At 41.2% G+C, this 20,897-nt stretch overlaps 1 protein-coding gene across 9 annotated transcripts in view; it reads right to left on the bottom strand.

Moving 5' to 3' along the window:
• The window catches only part of LOC121432068 (neurofilament heavy polypeptide-like), a 129,358-nt gene that overhangs the window by 83,619 nt on the left and 24,842 nt on the right, over positions 1-20,897 (bottom strand). For 7 of the 9 annotated variants that reach the window (XM_041629899.1, XM_041629907.1, XM_041629908.1 and 4 more), the window contains exon 3: positions 7,368-7,566. The gene's annotated coding sequence lies outside the window, so the exon portion shown is untranslated. The other 2 variants (XM_041629900.1, XM_041629901.1) reach the window with 2 other exon arrangements.

Below are 20,897 nucleotides of genomic sequence, written 5' to 3'. Positions count from 1 at the left end.
ACCACATCCAATCTGGACTTTCATTCAGAAGTGTTGATTATATACAGGTATGATTATTGTATGATTTTTCTTCATACTACCCCCCCAAAAAAAAAATGATAAAGGGTGTGATTTTAAACAAATGTTTAGCTACTTAAAATGCAATCTAAATTTCTAATGTGTTGACAAGTTCCATTGTGTGACTGTAATTTTGCCACTGCAGCACATTATACAAATATTTTGTGAATTTGAGGCAAGGTAAACTTTTTTCCTGGAATTTGTTACTTATCAAAATCAGAAACATTGAATTATTAAGTCATTTTAAAGGGAAACTGAAGTGTGCTGGTCTCTCATTGACTGTGTATTATCAATACACAGTCTTAAAACATTCTTTTTCAGATAATACTACAGAGAATAAATTGACCTATAATTGTATTTGTATGGAGAAACTAAGATGTTTTGAGAGGAAAAGTAATTGTTTTGCCCCTTGGTAACATAATTAGTGCGCTATAAATGTATCGAGTAGTTAAATAGTATGTTATCATTCAAGTGGGTCTATATCACTACATGTAGACAACACGAGCATTATGGGCCAGGTGACAGGCCAGGTATGAGAAGTTGAGGACTCGAGATGGCGCTATTGGTTCGTATCTGCTTTAACTCATGGACTAAGGAACATAACTGGGAAACTAGTCACACAAAACAAGGGAACTTAGGAAGAATTGACAAGAAGTCATTCAATTCAATTGACATTTGAGCCAGACAACAATGTTGTAAAATAAATTGATGTTGGACCCAAAATCTCTTAGCTCAAAACTATTTAAAACATCTTTTTCATTTGAGGGAACCCTTCCCGCCCCCCCCCCCCTCCATTAAAGGTAAATATCATGTACCAATAAATTAAAACAAGAGTCATACGTGATACGGCACCCTACTATGAAACACAGTAAGGGATAGAAAGAGATATGTTTTGAAAAACTAGCCAGAGATGTATAAGCAAAGCTGTGAAATCATAAACCATCATTTCCACGGAAAGGAATGCAGGAGTGTGTAGATCGCCTCAACACCTTGGACCCAGAACTTGGAATACTGTCAAATCATGGTTAATAAGAAGGAAAATAATCTCATCTTTTCAAACTCAGGGAGAGACAGGATCTCTTTGATTTCCAGAAACCTATTAAAGTTTAGGTACCTTGTCAAAAGTGATAGCTGTGTCTTGTCTTTCACGTAAGGATTCCACAAGCGTCCTTCCAGTAGCAATTCTCACACTTCAACATAGACAAAACAATGAAGAATTGAAAAGGAATTTCACCCTGACAAAAATTTTATTGTAAAAATAGCAGAAAAATTCATTTAAAAAATATTGACAAAGGTTTGAGAAAAATTCATCAAAGAATAAAAAATGTTATTAGAATTTTAATCATTTGATTTGTGAAGTCATGTGCGAGCAGCTTTCCTACATCAATAAAATGTCATTTTCTTTAAAAAATGAAAATTGTTTTTACTCTACCTTCAATATATCAACAGACAAATCATTTCATACCCGTTTCTGAAAAGAAAACAAAAATAAGTCATAACCAACCATTAAAAAATTGAAATGTATGCATTTTATATTACATAACACATGGGGCAGCTGCTCGTTTATGATGTCAAAAATCTAAAAATTCAACTTCTAATAACTTTCTTAATCTTTAATGGATTTTCCTCAAACCATCACCAATATTTTTAATTATTTTTTTCTGTCATTTTTACAACAAAATTTTCTTCAGGGCGACCTTCCCTATTAAGAGATTGCTTAGTATCTGCTATAGATGTGGCACAAACTTTTATAAACGAGGTATTTTATTAATTTAGGCTTATACGCCTTTCATGAATATGTGGATGTGAACCAGAATAATCTAGGGCCCCGTCTGACAGAGAGTTTCGATTGATCCAATCAACCACATTCAACCACTTCATTCAAATATTTTCTAGGTATGATGTATGCATTCAATCATAGTTTTCTTAAAAATTCAGTGCGATTATTTTCGCTTATGAAGGACATTATGTAAATTTCCTGTTCAAAGAAAAATTATAACATTGATGGATTTACGTGTGGCTGAGGTTAATCGGGCCCCCGGGGGGGGCCACTTCCATTCACGAGTGGATACCATGCGCGACCATGGGGTCTCGAAAAGCACCCTAAACACGTAATTTCTATTTTCTGAAAATGCACCCCTTAACAAGTATTGGCGTGTGAAACCCTACCCTTAACAAGTATTGGAAACAAAACGATACTCTTGGCAAATATTCCCTGAAATGAACCCCTAAACAAGTACAGGAATGTTTTATTGTTACGGGTCCTTCGGTCGTCGGCTTTACCCTATTTGGTTTAGTACGACCCCACCTTCAACACCTCGCGCAAATCGGACTCTAAACACGAAGTGTTGGGGCAAAAAGGACATCCTTTATAAAACATTTTAATTTGGTTTTATCATCCCGGCAAATTCGACCCTAAACACGTAATTTTCCTAGCGAAATAGATACCCTTTTTTCATTATTTTTGTGTTTTTGACACCCTTATCACGTTACGTACGTAACGTGGCCTATCGTGAAAAAGACATCCTTTTTACATGTTTTTTTGGTCGCGCATGGTATCCACTCGTCAATGTAAGTGGCCCCCCCGGGATCGGGCCCAGGATTATTTGAGAGATGCTAGGATGCGATTTACACTTAATCTTATCTTTGAATTCATGAAAGAGATTCTGATTTATAACAGTGCCGCATCTGCGGTCAAAGGGCACTCGATTCCTGCGCGCCGATGCAATGCAATGTGTGCATAGCTAGAACCAACAAAACAACAAATATTTTATCATATGCTGTTACCATGACAATAATCTGAACAAAATAGTGCACACTATTCCTAAATTCATGAGTGCAATTTCGATTGCCAAGTCCGCACTATTCTGATCCTAACTCCAGGCAATTTGAGGGTGAGTCCATGGAAGGGGTATTCTGCATTCTTACCCCACAAAATAATGATTTTTTTTCTTCTTGATTTTGGATATATTTTAATGTTGTACAATATGCTATTAAGGGTTTTGAGTCAAATAGGCCCCCAAGTGCTTAAATTTCAAAAGCAAGTATCTCTATTATATTTCCACAATAAACAATTACACATTTTCCTCATTTATTGAGAATTTCCATTCCACAGAGTCGGTATTTCATTTCATTGGATGGCAGAATTAGATTCATGCTCTTTAACTTGGAAATATTAAATACATGAGTTTGCATCAGCGTTCATTTAACATGATGAAAAGAAATACTTTAGCCCGTACTCTGTAGTCGGGTTTAATCTAAAATCTGGTGTAAAGCTATGGTTGAACTATGGATAGCCAATTGTGACATTATTCTTTAACATCAAATGTTCATAGTATCGGTTCATTTGACTCTCAAATCATTCTTAACTTTCTGGGAAGGATAAATATGACAATTGTCTTCACCATTAAAGAATTAGGAAAGAGCACAGTAAACATAAGAAACGTAAGATTCGAACAAATTTTAACATGGTTGACTTCCCATTAGGACAGTTATACCACGGTCTCAAGTCAAACCCAAGTTCAGAATACGGGCCTTCCTATGCAAGGTGAAAGTTAAAGTACCGGTAGGCCTGCCATACATGTACATGTAGATTGGAAAGTAAATAAATAATGCCCATCATCCATTGCATACCTCGCACAGCAGTCAGGCACCAGGCTTCTTTCTTGAAAGTGGAACCCAATTGTAATCAAATTGTGAATCGGAATCTACTCTCCTTACCAATGACGCATCTAACGCCCCCTTTCATTGTTTTCATCCTCAAAAAGCCTGGATACGCACCCAGCAGTGAACAGTGAGTTTGTTATTTGTATTTTAAAAACTTCACACTATCTTTACCTGTGCAAGAATGAAATGATGTGGACTCTCTGAAAAAGTCCTGACTTCACTTTCAAAAGAGGGGGCACACCTCTGTTTTAATCGCATTTTTACATTACAAGTTTTAATTTTGCTTCTTAAAAGGGGGGAGGGGCACAGATTGGCTGTGCCCCCCCCCCCCCCCCCCCCCGGATCTGCCAGTGCTCTAAAAGCATAGTCCATACCCATAAACTAATGAATGGGCCCTTCTCTATTAAATTAGCTCAAGATTTTTTAGAGCATGAGATCAACACCCTCCTGCATGATGTAGCAATGCAACAACAAAAAAATTGATTAAAAACAGGAAAACCATTCGGAAGGGATCAACTTGTAATGACGTTGTGTTTTCTCCGGCCAAATGCATAATGCAAAATTACTCGTCTGAATCATTTATCCAAATAGCGCTCCTCTAGTCAAAAGAAATATCATTTATCTGAATTGTGGTGTTCCTCTCGTAAAAGAAATGGAATACCGGGTAGTAGTTAGGTTTCACGTTACACCATGAACCTTTCTTGGTCAAAAGAAAGATACCGTACCGTGAAACCTAATACACTATTCTTCTTTGCCATGTAGATTGCCATCTAACGCCCCCTTTCATTGTTTTCATCCTCAATAAGCCTGGATACGCACCCAGCAGTGAACAGTGAGTTTTTTATTTGTAAAAGTTACAAGAAATAGAATCTTACCACATATCACATCTCTAGGCAATCAAGAAGTTCTTAGTTATAAATGCAATCACTTCAAAATTATCCAATCAAAGGCCATGCAGTCATATTCCTTTATATCTGAGCAATGGGAGTCTGTATAGAGATGTTCCGATGTACGTGTACGTATCATGCACAATATAAAATATTATGATTATGTATGAAGGCGGATCTAGCTGAAAAGAAACGATGAACTTGAACTCGACGACCTTCGAAACAATGGCAACGACTTCCTGTCATATTCCGAAACTTCCTCGAATCTCGACTGAATACAATCTTTTGAGGTATACACATACATCCATCACTAATGACTTCTGGTTGATCCGAATTCAATTATCATCTTTACTCCTATAGGAAGTGCCGGGGAAGGAAGCGCTAATCCACTGACAAGCTGGAGTCTGACGATACCGCGCTAATGATTTACGACTTCTCAAGAGCCGCCGATTGACGACATGATTGCACCTATTACAGAAGTTATATCCAATGGATGATATCCATGCAACCTGAAAATAATGCCTTAGGCTTCGAGAAATTGATCTATTGGATTTGGTTGTCAGGCTCACGTGGCTATGATACTGGAAGTAACATCCTTTTTAATGGCTAAACCATCGCGAAACGAGATATTCAGAGTGATCCTGAGAAAAATAAACCACAACAATCACAGATATGTTTACTTTGGATGTGTTCAATTGATTTCATTTAATAATCACAATCAAAATGCCAACACAACATACTCATCTTGTGTTTGCATTTCAGGCAGTGGCAGCTCCAGGATCATCACCATTTCAAAGGGTTTTCCTGTCCAAAAGTTTCTAACAAGCAAACAAAAATATATGAAGAATAAAAGAAATACAACTCCTATCTCTCTCTCTCAACAAGAGGGGTATGGGCACTATGGGGTAATTTTCTATTCATGTTTTTCCTAAAGTTTTCTCTGTTTTTTTTTTCTTCCATGAGAGGCAGGTCATACTGCCCTCTAACCCCCCCCTGATCTCAATAACAACTTTATATTGAAGGATTTTTCAATGGGGGTACAATGTTCTAATTACATATGATGAGCTAGGCTACATAACAGGATATTGACACAAATATCAATTACTCTCCTATCATTGGAAATGATCCATTACTTCAGACATATATATAGAAAGAAAATGAGTGACAGGAAAAAATCAATTGCTTTTTTTTCCGGATTTGATACTGTGCTGCTGTGAACATGTTTTTGATGATGCCATCAGTCATAAATAAGATTGCACAATGCCTACTTAGCTTGTTGTACGCGAGCAAATGGAATGGAAGGCTAAATGTCACACATTTGTACCGTTGCACAAAATATGTACTATCCAAAATGTACGATTGCACGGCTTTAGGAGGTGACGTCACAATACGATTTAATTCATTGTGCTCAGTAAAAATGAAGGTGCAATACGCGTATAAGCCCGATAGCTAAATGCGCAATGCTGCCCAAGGTCATGTGCGCTTGTGGGATTTTGCTTTTCGCTTTCAGTATTTTTGCTCCCTTTTCATAGATTACTACAGGGATAAACTCTTGTTTTTTCATATTTTCACTAAATTCCGAGGCGTTGTACAACACAAATAGCGAATATTCTTATTCGTGCAATGGTGCAAGATTTTGCATGAGATGAAAGAAACGCTCTATTCAACTCGGCTAACGCCTCGTTGAATAGAGCATCTTTCTTTCACCTCATGCGAAATCTCAGACCATCGCACTCATACCTATTCGCTATTTGTATTCTATTTCTTTGCTTTCTTAATCTTATTTTATAATAATACTGATAATAAGAATATTTGAAAATTCATATTGTGCAAATTTGATATGTAATACTCAACTTCACATTACAATAATGTTATTATTATCATTACCCCAGTTTTAGCTGTGCTGCCTACAGGCACTCTGGCATTCAAAAATTTCTTCCTACCGGGTACCCATTCACCTCAATGTGGGTAAATTTCTTGCTGAAGGAAAGCATGTCACTGCTGGGAATCAAACCCACATCCCTCAGATTGAAAGACAAAAGTCATAACCACTAGACCACGACACACAGATGTTTATGGCACTGTCAATCCTTGTACTGCCTTTTCATCTACATTGTTATAATTTACATCAAAGTCCACCAATTCTCCCACTCCATTCTCCATTCCTTCCTCCATCTCTGTACTTTGTTTTCACAAAGTGACAGTTGTGTTCTCCCTAACAATTAGAAACTATACAAACAAACAAACATAGAATCTAAGTTTTGAATATCCTGTCATTAAATGAAATTCATTGGCCCTTCATGCACAGAGAAGGATGAGTTTGCACCTTGAATCTTTAGAAGCCTGTGTTTTATTTTCGACAGACACAAGGAGTGACGAGAGACCGTGCATTAAGAATAGAATTTTTATACTATCTTTTTGGTCTATTTTGGTCTATGATGATACAAAAACAAACTGTCTCCACTTTACAAGTCTTATGAACCCTGAATATAATACTTGACATACTTACAATATTCAAATCCAGTAGAGCCTTGGAATAAAACTTCAGAAATCAATCCTTCTGCTCAATCATAAAACCATAATTTCAAAGAAAATCTAGTGAAGTATTCCATTGTTTAGTCACTGATACACCAACCCATCTCTACTGTGGGTCACTGATATGATGGAGGACCAGACAGTATCAAAATGCACGAAAACAACCATCTATACTGGACTTTTTCCGACTTTGTATACAACATTCCAAAGGTCCTTACTCACATTTCATTCGCTGTAGCACTCCTCGAGAAACATTCTAGTCTCCACTATACTGCTGTCCCCTGCGTCAAATCCCTCGTTCTCGGCATTCCCAGCATGCCTTGCTCACAGCTTTATCCCAGCAGGTGCTCCCTGTCTGTGATTGGTAGAGGGTTTCTTCTGGCCCCCCTCCTCCTGGTGGTATAAGGGGTGTGTGGAGTATCTGAAGATAGAGGGTTGGGGAATACATTACCATATTGGAATCAATGAAACTTATATTGTATAGAAATCATCAATGGAGTGTACTTTTCATACATTAATTTTAACTTGTGCTATGCATTGCCACTCCAGCATGAACATATTTTAAATCAAGATATCACTTTTTTGAGGGGCGTCGTGGACTCGTGGTCTAGTGGTTAAGACTCCCGTCTTTCAATCTGAAGAAGGTGGGTTTGATTCCAAGCCATGGCAGTTTTCCTTCAGCTAGAAATGTATCCACTTTGTGCTGCACTCAACCCAGGTGAGGCAAATGGGTACCAGCAGGAAGTAATTCCTCAAAAAGCTGCGCACACCAGAATCGGTAGACTAGCTTAACCGGGGTAATGTAGCAGCGCCTAGAGCACCTAACAGGGTGGATACGTGCGCTATACAAATCCTATATATTTTTATCCTTTCCATTTTTTACAAACATATAACAAAACATCATATGAATAGTATTCACAGTATGTAGATTACAATATATATCTTTTTATATTTATTTTCACATTTATATTTTCATCTGGTTTTTTTATAATTAGTATTGCGGAGGCAAGAGGAATCTTTCTATTAAATTTAAACAATATCAGCATTCACATCATCTAAACTGTTCAACTCATTTAATAATGTGGAAAAGTGACACACTCACATATGCCTTGCTTCTGCTCTAGCAGGCAAGATAACAATCCTATATAGGGCGAATATTCAAATCTGAATTTTAATTGCTTTGCGTAAATTTAGTGACACCGGCACTGCAAGTGACAGAGGTCAGTGAAAAGTTGATAGGGAGGAGAGTTGAACTTATTAGAGATTGTCTATGAAAATTTTTGCTTAAAGAGAAATTCCAGTAGTTGCAGTTAACACTGATTTCATGAGAAAGTCTGTAAAACAAGGCTTAATTGCCAGTATATCATCGAGGATCTAGATCTGGTACAGTTATATTAACTGGACTTTGTGAAATCTTGAAATCTACGCTGAAAAATATTCACACCGAAAATCCCCAACACAGATAAGCGCACGTGGGACAATGTATAATTATAGCTCAGGGCGTCGGGCCCGACGCCCTACCCGAATCCAGTGCTTATTTGCTGATTTCTCAGCAATTACACAATTTCTTCCAGAATCCTTTGGCACATGCGTTTTATTTATACAAACAGACACTTTAGTGGTCATTTCATTGGATTCTGTACGAACTCATTTTGATATCGTTACCAAAACTAGCATTTACCTTTAAGTGCCAATCATGTTAATGAATAGGATTATAGGAAGAAATCGCATGAATAGTAGTACCTGTGTTTTATTGGTGAAAATTTGACTGTGACATAAGGGGACAGGGAACCTGGTTACACTTCGTAATTCCGAAACACGTAAATTCCCTATACCTCGATGTTCGTTAATCCGAACATTTGTGGCGTTATTCCAAAGGTTCGATAATCCGAAAACGAAATAAGGTTCGATGTTCCGAAGGTTCGTTAATCCGAAAACCAAATAAGGTTCATTGTTCCGAAGGTTCTTTTATCCGAAAATAATATAAGGTTCGTTGTTCCGAAGGTTCGTTAGTCCGAAAACGAAATAAGGTTTGTTAATCATTTAGTTTTCGGACTAACGAACCTTCGGAATTACGAACCTCATTTCGTTTTCGGATTAATGAACCTTCGGAATTACGAACTTCACTTCATTTTCGGACTTACGAACCTTCGGAATAACGAATGTATGCGAGGGAACCTCGGGGAGGGGTGTAAAAAGTTCCCTCTTTCATGTCCTGGCTAGAATGGAAAGGGGGTACATAGAGAGAGGGTTATATTATTATATAGCAATGTTTGGGTTGACAGTTAATACAGTATTATTGTTCCCATGCTGTGAGTGAATTGGAGCTGGTGCCAGTACCTACTTTCAGCATTCATGAGCAATCTTGTTTCACCTGCAATTATATACAGAAGTGAATCAATCTAACGTATACCTGGAATACATGAATGAGAGATCAGCAAAAAAGGGGTAGCATAAAATCAGAATCAGACATTGGGCATCGCAACTGATTTTATTGCAATCGATTGGAAAGTAAATAAAAAACAAAATTAAATTTTTTTCAATCATGAGTATTTTATCTAATTGATAGGAAATTTAAAACTGGTTGAATTGTTTGCTATAATCATCAAAGGAAGTCATTAATTTTAAATATTTTTATTGGTATTTCCAAGGATTTTCAAAAAAGCATAGTGTTTTGATTGTAATATCGTTTCATAACTTTCCCTATTAGGAATTGATTTTATTTTTAAAAGAATAAGTTTTCTGGCAAACATCTTGGGCTAGGCCTTTTTGCTTCATTTTAAATTATAATTTTGAATGGAAATTTTTACTTGATAGTAATTTGGTTATACATGTAAACTACTTCCCCAAAAAATGAAGACAATATGATAGAGAAATTGTGGTAGTAGGAGGAAATAGGTACTATTACTAGAGTGAATTTACACACCAAATTGGGATGACAGAGGGCATTCAATTGCTTTGTCAACAACAAACAAATATCTAGATGGGTGATGGCCTATTTCAGAGCAATTAAACTCTCTCAATCTTTTGATTCTAATTTGGTGCACTTTCAAAGTTGTTGACCTTTTAGTTATCAGATAACATGAGCATGAAGGCTACATATTGTATGATTAATATTACCTTCTCTCAAAATAAACCTTTGTCTATTTACGTTTCGTGGAATGCTATATTAATGACAGTTTGTATCAATTATCTATTCTTCCTCTGGGAAATGTTATCATGTCATCAACCGGACTTTGTGCCAATATTCCAACCCCTAGATCCAGAATGATGGATAGAAACATAAAAGAGGGGCATTTACGTACCCCTATTTTACACTGGGAGTGCTCTAAACATCCAGTGGAGGGGGGGGTGGAATCTGATACCGCTGCTGGGCTTGTAAAACCTTGCATTTTACATGTTTTTATGACAGCTCAGAATAAGGTAGATGTTAGAGTTATAACATGGGTAGAAACCTTCTTTTGCCTCGAAAGAGTTCTTCACGGGTATCAGGAGACTGTTTTGAGACAACATGAGACTGCCATTGCTATATTTTTTAAACACAGCCTGCCTTTTCTAAGCTGCCCTAAAACTTTTTAGATTCTTAAAATTTCTGAATTTCTAAATGGTAATTGGCTCAGAATAATCACTTTATTAATGTCATACCACCCAGATGCTCATTCAAACAAGGAGCATAGGATGCATTTACTATATGTGTGTTCAATGTCGATTTTCAAATTTAAACAGCGACATGAATCATGACTGAAAACACAATTACCAAACAAAGAACAGAAATACGATCAGGGGTGCATGGTTCAGTGTCAAAACTTTACAGCTGTTCATACGTCGATCATCTTTTAATTTCCCGCTCTCGATAACGCAGCTTACTGTGCTGTTTGACCCATCACAAGGTTGGTCAATTCTGACACGTGCTTATGTAGGCTTCCAATGCGAGAGAAAATTTAAAGATGTTTCAACATGTTCAATGTTGCACTGATCGCATTTCCTTTTTCGGCATATGAATTTTCCTCTGAATCGAGATCTGAAAGCAGTTTACTTTTACGACGAGGCATGGGGAACACTGAACACATCCTTTGTTTCTCATTATATCCGTGTTTTGTAATAGCATTTTCAATCATGATTCATGTTGCTGTTTAAATTCAAAAGTTGACAGCGAACACACCCTTCAACTCAAATTAATCCCAAAGTGAGCACAAGCTACTGAAGAAATGTTTCTGGAAATAAAACATCAAAGCCGCCCCCTTAGCCCTCATCATGGGGGCTACGCCGGGCTATTTTGGAGGGGATGGGGGCATCCTCAGTGAAATCGGCCATCTGTTATTTCAGGAAAGTCCGCTAACAAGCTATGGAAATGAGCCACACACAGAGGTCCTTGGAATTTGCATCCAGCCGTGAGAGAGTAGCAATAAAAGAATCCTTCGATGGATTCTAAATTTATAAGGAATTCCTCATACAAGTCAATCCATCTTACCCGACTCCTTCACAGTTTATTGACATGAATCACGACCCAAATATATACACTTCAAATTTTGCATATACCAACATTGGAAAGGGAAAATAGTGTTTGATCTGTATCTTATTCAAAGGGGAAGTCACCCAGTAGATAATATATGTAAAATATTAGATTTTAATATAAAAAGAGAACGGAAAAGTAATAGAAATACAATTATAAAGACAAATATGAAAATACTTACCTGATTTTCTTATTTACGAGATAACTCATACATCTACTTGATTTGCTAGTTCAGCCCTCTGGACTGCCATACCCGAATAGAACTCCCAAGGATTTAAAAAGCGCGAGCGCGCCCTCTCCCGTTCAGGCTTACTACCCATGATCACCGCGCAATTAGCGTCCATCTTCCTCACCTTTCGCAAGCCCATACGTTGAAACATGTTGCTACGCAAGGCGGAGGGTCGGTGGGAGGGTATCAAGTAGATGTATGAGTTATCTCGTAAATAAGAAAATCAGGTAAGTATTTTCATAATTTACTTCAATAACTCCATACATCTACTTGATTTGCTAGACCAGCACGGACTCAAACCATAGGGAGGCATGTTTTCAATTGTAAGCCTAAGAAAATTTAAAAGAAAAAACAAAAACAACGAAATTTAGGGAGAGGGGGAAAAAGCCGCAGCTGCTTTAAGCGCCGAAGCAGCAAATCTCGCCTCGCTGGACGGAATGTCCTTCAAGTAGAAAGAAGTGAAGGAGTTAGTTGAGCGCCAAAAGGCGGCCCTCAAAAATGTCCTCGAGAGGAATGCCCTGTATACTCAGGAATACTAAGTATCATGGGCCCTCGGCCTAGTGTCAGGAGAACAACATCACCTGCTGACTAGAGCGTAAGAATCGAAATTTGTTGAAAATTTCAACAAGAATCGTGATCGGAAAACTGAAGCTTTTAAGGCTCAGTAAGTGATCAATCGACCAATCTGAGAAGGCGAGATATCTCAGAATAGCCTCCGCGTGGGAGAAAGCGCCCAGAATTCGATATCTGTCTCAAATGCGTGAGGGCAGAAATCTGCAGAATTCTGATAGAGAGCTGTGGTAAAAAGTTACTAGCGGTCCGAAGGGGACCAGGAACGACGGAGAGTAGGGATTTAGGAAGAAAACCACTCGTAAGGCAGACAAGGGTCGAGAAAGCGACTGAGTGCCATCCTGTTAATAAGGAATGCCGCGGACATGTTGCCTATGTAGAATAGAGCAGTCTGGTCAAAACAGCTCAACCGGGCGTGTCAGGGATACAGCGCGGTACACATCACGACAAAAGTGTGTTAGACCGAGTGATCGAGAGAGAACTCAGGATCCCCTTTCTCCCATACTGATTGAAGCACCCATCTGAGGGTGCAGTGCCCGCGGTGGAAGAGGTGGCTTGGCTCAAGCCACCATCGCCGAGAGAGCCCGTGAGGCTAGGCTGCGATGGCTGTCCGCTGGGCGGGGGAATCCCTAGCAGCAGCAAGTGTACGCCAGAGGGAGCTGGCGAAAAAAAATCTGTCACGATATTACGTGTAAACGACCATCAAGAGATGCTCTAAACGAACAGACATCGCCAGATATGATACCTCAACCGTTACGTTCCCAACGGAATCGAATGAGGTAGCAACGGCCCTGTCCTATCAAGTTAGGGACGGAAACTGGCTAAGAGTGTCGAAGTCCTCGCTTGAAGAAACAAGCGAAGGAGACTTGAGGAAGTAATCACAAAATTTCCATCAGTCTGCGGTGAGAACCAGTTGTTTATGAAAACAGTCACAAGGCCTGTTTCTCAGGTGATCGTAAGAGCGAGCACCGCCGGCGCCGGTTGCGGCAGCGTGGAACAGTCCGATATCGGTAAGATAAGGAGCTCCAAAAAGCTGCGGGGGGGCGGCAAAAATGACGCCCTAAGCAGCGGGGGATGAGAATCTAAATTTCTAAAAGAAGAACTCCAGTGAAGTAAATCACTTACATGGAGAGGCTCATCCACAGTCGGCCCGAGAGAAGGCGGGTCGTAGTGATCGTGGTTAGGAAGGCATAAGCATACATCCACTGTTACATCATCCTCGGTCGTGCGGTGACCCTGGCCACATGCCTTGCATGGAAGGAGGATGAAAGCAGCATGCAGGGCGACTCGAGTGTGCCGTGAAAAAATTTCTAAGAAAGAAGCCGATTCGACTAACGGGCACGGTAAAGACATCCACCGTAGACCACTCCGCACAAGGAGGGAGCGGCGGAGACGCCCGCAAGATTGACCCACATAGAGGGCAGTCTATAAGATAGACAGTTAGAGCTCGACCGATGGTCTGGCGGTGTACAGTTTGGTGTGAACTCGCCGACCCGGTACGGTGGGTGTGCCCAGAAAGTAGGCATAGAATGCCGACAGAGAATCCTGGGGCTTTAAACAAGTTTGAACGCACGTACATAGCCAACAATCTCATGAGATGTACGGCGGTTACTTTCCTCCGAGATGATGTTTACCCAACCGGGAAAGACTCGGGGAACAGCTGTGAATGTCAACAGGAGGGATATCTAGCATATGAAAAGCTGATTCCTTCCACGTATTCGGTGCGGGTGCTGCCGGCGGTGTCCGGGGGGACGACCGGTGATGGCAGCTCGGGCAGGGTTCGTACGAGCCGCCCGAATACGAGACAAATAGGTTAACATAACCATAATGCACCGGGTGGTGAAGGCATAGCGATTATTAAGCACAGGAGAACTTTTAATCGCCGTGACATTCAGATCCGATATACATACTCATAAGCTCGGAGAGCTATGAGATAGTGAGACATACCGCTGAGCGGTGATGGTGCTCATATCAGAGTCGCCCTCTCTTCAGCGGCGATCGCTGGAGAACGGGTGTCTGTACTAGCCCTGACTCTGGCGTTGCAAGGGTAGGAGCTAAGTAAGACAGGGCACCCTTACTTTCGAATAGAAAGTGAGGTTCAGGCCAGAAAAGCGACGGTCCCGTCGCCTGGGCGGACGGTCCGCGGACGTGATAGGTTGTCCTCTCAAAGCAGCCAAACATTCTCACGAGAGAAGTGCGGCATGCGGTATGTAAGAGATTCATACCTCCAATCTACGGGCCCGCTTAGGGGGAAGAATGGAGAGTTACCGCTGAAGGAGTCGTCGCCGTATGTGAGCTTGACGTAGAGGGCGAATTCGGGAGTACCTGCATAATAATCGCCCCCCCCCCTGCCTCTGCCTTCTCGCTAGCCTCGAGAGGCTTGAAAATTTCGAGACGGCGGCGCCGGAGCCTGGCGCTTCCGGGCAGCAGCAGAGCGGGGGTGGGTTTACACCCACGGAGCTGGCGGCTTCCTCGTCGTAGGAGCCGCCTCGTCTAGAGCGACCCCGTCACTCTCCAAGACCCCCAATTCGGCCGATTGAGCTCGGAGCGCCTGAAGAGGCGGGGCGAGAAAATATGGACTCCCTTGCTTCATCAATACCCCCGCTCGGAGGGTAGATGTGAGGTAGATACTTGTCAAGCAGCGCCTGAGCGCTTACTGAAAAGTCGACCGCGGGATAGGGGTTGTCCTCGTAAAGGGAGTCTCGCTCTATGGACTGAACCGGGGGGTTGTCCAGTAAGCGCCGGGGTGGCCCCGCGTGTCGGCTGGGACACGTGCTCTGAGATCGACGAAAATGCTGGAAAGCACACGCGATCTTGGGGCACCCGGTTAGTCGGTGCACTGGCTGGCGATTTAACAGAATCGCTCGAGGATTTCCCGGGTGTCTGGTGGTTATTGCCCACTTGTCTCGCTTGATGCTCAGGGGCATCAGCGGGGTGAGTAGACGTCGAGGGTGGGGTGAACCCGCACTACTCGAAAGCAGAATGTAGCAGCATGAATAGCTGTGACATCTGACCACCGACACAAGGGTCTGAAGGAGGGACGCCCATGGCAACAGGGCTGGCCGACCTCACCTTCGACCTCTTCTTCTTCGCGGCCTCCGCCGGAGTGGCCGGGGCAGAAGAAGGCACAAGAGGCACGGGTGATTTCTTACGATTTGCCGCCCCTGGCAGGGCGGCCGCCGACAATGAAACTTCACCCGAATCTGACGGGGTCAGATTGTGGTCACAGCCCGATGTGTGACGCCTCTCGCGGTAGCAGAATATAGCAGCATAACATGTATGACTGTAACATCTGGCCACCGATAAGAGGGTCTGAAGGAGGAATGCCCATGGCAACAGGGCTGGCCGACCTCTCCTTCGACCTCTTCTTCTTCTTCTTATTTTGCGGGCTCCGCCGGCGTGGCCAGAGCAGAAGAAGGCACAAGAGGCACGGGTGATCTCTTACGATTTGCCGCCCCTGGCAGGGCGGCCGCCAACAACGAAACTTCACCCGAATCTGACGGGGTCAGATTGTGGTCATGATCAGATTGTGGTTACAGTCTGTGTGACGCCTCTCGCGGTCAGGGGCTGGGCGATCTCTCCCGATGCTGTCAACGGAGGACGACTTATACGGCAGAGATCCTGACCTGTGCCGGGGGGAGAGAACCGCACTCTCCCTCCGGACTTCTGGTGACCCGGTAGCCGGTGGGTCGCATAGCCCTATGGGTGCTGCGGCGGCAGGACCTAGTTTAGGCTTGGAAGCCTTGGCTACCACTTTTTCCTTTGTCCGAGACCGTGGCACCACAGTCTCGGCCTTCCTTCTCTTAGCATCCGACCGCAAATTCGGAATGCTGATCGACGCACCCTCATACTCACCGCCGCTGGGCGCTCACCGCGGCGTCCCTCCTGCTCGCCTGGAGGCGGCCGACTTCTGTAACTTGCAATCGGGACGGTCCCCGTGGAGGGCACCAGGTCCTCTGGGGCTGTGTTAGTCCCATTCAAAGATACCTCTCTCTACCCTGAAAAAGGAAAAACAAGAATTTTTCTTTTTTTTTTTTTACAAAGATCTCGCTTAGATTAAAAGTGGAGACCGGAGTGGTCTTTCCCTCCTCCTAAAAGGAGTTTGTTTGAGCAAACAGAACAAAACAAGAGGGGAGGGGTAGGGAGGAAGAAGAACCTAAGAATAGTTTAGGTATCTGCCTGTAAGAAAATAAAAAGGAGGTCGGAGACTTTGAAAAAAGAAACTCCTACAAGGTTCCCCTACTATATTCTCTTTTTTGTGCCCGAAGGAAAAATTCGAAACAAAAATTCAAAAATGAATGCAAGTTCAGAAGAGAACGAAGTTTCCACCTGCGAAGAAACACAAAAACAAGCATTTCAGAGCAGGAAGAAAAGGGATTGAGAGACAAATAATTCCAGATAAGAGAAATTTTACGATAATTTCCAAGAGGAAAAAAAAAAGTAACCTCCTGTGGAAAGGTAAAGAAATTCAGAACAGGAGGAAGGAGGAACGTCTCTAGTAACGATTCCAAGAGGAAGAACGACACAGTAAATCCTCAAAGGGAATCGTAGAGCCCGCCTGTCGAAATAAAAAAATATATAAGACTAGGAGGGAAGAGGGAATTGAACGAAGAAAACAATTCCGGGACAGGTCAAAAAAATTTCTAACAGGAAGGAGACCCCACCTGTAGAGAACAAAAAAATTTTTTTTTTTTTTTTTTTTTTTTTTTTTTTTTTTTTTTTTTTTTTTTTTTTTTTAGGGGGGATTGAATAACCAAACAATCATCAGGTATAATTGCGTAAGCCGAATTAAACAATCCCCGAAGCGTCTGTGAATAAAATATTAATCAAGAAATTTTATTCAGAACAGAAAGGAAAAGGAATTGAGCTTTAGGATCCGCCTGTGAATAAAATATCAATCAAGAAATTTATTCAGAACAGAAGGAAAAGGAATTGAGCTTTAAGATCCGCCTGTGAATAAAATATCAATCAAGAAATTTATTCAGAACAGAAGGAAAAAGGAATTGAGCTTTAAGATCCGCCTGTAAATAAAATATCAATTAGGAAATTTATTCAGAACAGAAAGGAAAGAGAATTCAAGAATTAATCAATCAATAATCAATCGAAAATCTTAATAAATCAATTCCAGAAAGCAAGGAAGGAACAGAGTTGAAGATCCCAACCTGCAAAAAGAAATAACAATAGGTGGTTTCAGACCGCCTCGAAGTTCGCCAGTTCCAGGTATTCTCTGATCGGGAAATTTACCCCGATCAGAAAATACCAGGTATTTTGGTAATGTGAAAGCAAACTACGCGTAATCTCCCCGAAAGAAAATACCCGCTAAATAGTAGGTACTTGGCGAAATTACGAGAACTTTCGTGGGGATTTTTCCAAGGTCGCAGGTATTTTGGCGATGTGAAAGCAAATTACGGGAACTTTTATCCCAGCGTGTCGTTTGGCGCGGCGGCGTGGGTGGCTGCTGGGCTAGAGATTTTGAATCTCCCGCCTTGCTTGCTTATCAGACCACACTGCGCATGCTCGTAACTTCGGGAACTTATCCCGAAGGATGTGTTTCGGGGCGGTGTGAATGCAGGAATAATTAATGGGTATTATTTAGCCTTAAAAAGTTCTCGTAATTTAACGGGGATTCTTGTGATCGAGGCGGTTTGAAACCGCCTATTAACACCCTCGACAACAAAGTGTAGAGGCTGTCTAGAATTTAATTCAAAAACGGCACCAAAAGCCACCACGCTTTGAACGTGAAGAACAATAACCATGACAGGTGGTGAAGGCTTGCTGCCACGTAGGCAGGCCAAGCCCGGTGCCTCGCGAACGCGCTAGCGATGCGGCGCGACGAGAACTCAAACGTTAGAAAAACAATTTAAGTGTCACCAAAAACACGTCTAAAAAGTCACGCCAAGTGTAAATTCTGAACACAATCTTACACACAAATGGAAAGATTGAAATTAAAAGGGAGAATGCACCACAGATAAGCGAAAATAATATACCAAAGCTCAAAAAGATTTGAGCTCTTAGGAGACTTATCTGAGCACGTCTTGACAGGTGGCTTGCCGAAAGCAAAAGAGGAAGATGGACGCTAATTGCGCGGTGATCATGGGTAGTAAGCCTGAACGGGAGAGGGCGCGCTCGCGCTTTTTAAATCCTTGGGAGTTCTATTCGGGTATGGCAGTCCAGAGGGCTGAACTAGCAAATCAAGTAGATGTATGGAGTTATTGAAGTAAATTAGACTATTTGATTGGAAAATGATGTATGCAAAAACTAATACCCCTTTCATAAACCCAATTACTATGAATAAGGCGGCTAATAGCAGCATAATTTGGTCGTAAAATTGGAGGACAAGAGTTATCCGCATTACTCTGATGCTGCTATTATCCGCATAATAGTGGCATCGGGATAAGATTTTGAGTTTATGAACGCATTTCCAAATAATGCGGATAATTGCCATGGTGCGGTCACAAGGTCACCCTTTTCCAACACAACCGCATCGGAGGGGGCGTGTCCAGTTGTCATGGCGATTATCCGCCTTTTTCAGGACGGGCGCTCGTAAAAATAATGCGGCTTATTTTCGGAGTTTATGAACGCAATTTTTATTGAATTATCCGCATTACTCTTAGGCGGCTAATTGGAGGATAGGTTTATGAAAAGGGTATTAGATACATGTATAGGCATATAGGCCTCATTGACCAATGAGCTAGTTAGTATTTCACCTATTACAGTATTTCACTTGCATAATGAAAAAAATAGTCCACCCCCCCCCCCATGATCATTTCGGATGACATACGTTTTACTAATCAATAGCTGTGGACTGATTTGTCCTGATGTTCTGGACAAATACAATTACTTATCAAGGTCAGTTTATAGGGTTGATGAGAACCTGTGATGACTGTCCTGTCTGGTGTCCAGGGTCATTCAATCATGAGGACAGGTCAAGAGAAATTAGGAACATTAAACAGGTGTATTCTCCAGTTTGTACAGATGCCGTCAAAACTCGGGTGTAAAAGCTGGGGAAAAAAGTACTATTGGGGCTCAGGGCTGATTTGTTGATCGTCAAAATGCTCTCAAAAGCCCTTGAAATCTAAAAAAAGAGCCCCTGAAATGTTTTCATCAAGCACACCCTCTTGTGTTTGAAAGTTTCTAAAACTAGTTTACCAGTTGGCGTCCCTATAGAGAGCCACACACTGAAGTGTTAAAATTACAAACAAGAGAGTGAACATAACACCAAAGAGTGTTATTAAAGTAACAACCAAAGGTGTTGTAATAACACCCATACAGTGTAGTGTTGAACTAACACCAAAATAGTTCCAACACCTACATGTATATCAACACTGGAAAACAGTGACTTGGTGTGGCCCTCTGTAAGTCTATGTACACCAATCAACACCACAGGTGTACATCCATTTATACCCCTTTTGTGAATTCTCCTCAAATCGTCAGTGCAGATCAGAATAGTGCCAGATAGACTTGGCAATATTAAAACTCTGTTCAAGAATTGAGGAATAATCCAAATTTGAGAATCCTCTAATAAATCATAAGAATGATACTGAGGGCAGATCGCTTCCTCCTAATATCAGCTAGCACTCTGGTAATCGGCTGTTGTGTTGTGGTGCGCTATAATGCAATCCCTTGAGAAAAGCCCCCCGTCCCCTCCCTCCTTGCCTCAAACGATGAGTTGCATGAGCACAGAGAGGTTGCAACACTTCAAGATAAGCCAAAATGATCCAGATTATTCTGATCTACACCCCTTCATGAAGAGAAATATATGAAAAAGCCATTTCATTTAAAAATGTGAAATTATGAGTCTGAGGAGAGGGGGGGGTAGATGTCTATAAGGGAATCACACATCTTAATACTATCTTTCCAGTAATACTCTTAAATATGTATTATTTATTTAACATGCACAGCAGAAAATATCATTATAGTAGCTATACGCAATACAGATGCTCTATTATTAAATATTACATGTATCAAGATTTCAATAGCCATTTACTTTTGTTTATAACTTCCACTATGACAGAGAAAAATAAACTCTGCATCTTTCCAGCCCATGGTTGAAATGAGGATGAGGGGAATTAGAATTTCGGAAACGGTTTAAGGTCTCGTGGGAGATCAGAGACGGATAATGATAGAGAACCGAAGCAGTCAATTACAATGGTTTCCTCTTAACCGTCAACAGATTGACGAAAACGAAACCCTGGAAGAATAACAACCTATCCATGGATTATCAGTATGGACCACTAACTGAGTACTTCAAAATGATAGCCCAATTTCAAAAATTAATTAATTTTTGTCTTTTATTCATACATTAAATGAAATGAAATATGAAATTACATTTAATTATGGTACATACATGTCGCAAAGCTATTTCCTTGGTGACACGACATTTGCTCCTGCGACAATTGCTCTGGCCTTAATTTTGTCTAAGATGTAGGGTTAGGGTTGT

The sequence above is a fragment of the Lytechinus variegatus genome, chromosome 18 (genome assembly GCF_018143015.1).
Source record: "Lytechinus variegatus isolate NC3 chromosome 18, Lvar_3.0, whole genome shotgun sequence".
NCBI classification, from domain to species: domain Eukaryota; kingdom Metazoa; phylum Echinodermata; class Echinoidea; order Temnopleuroida; family Toxopneustidae; genus Lytechinus; species Lytechinus variegatus.
The sequence above is the reverse complement of the archived record's forward strand: the minus strand, read 5'-3'. Positions and strand labels throughout refer to the sequence as shown.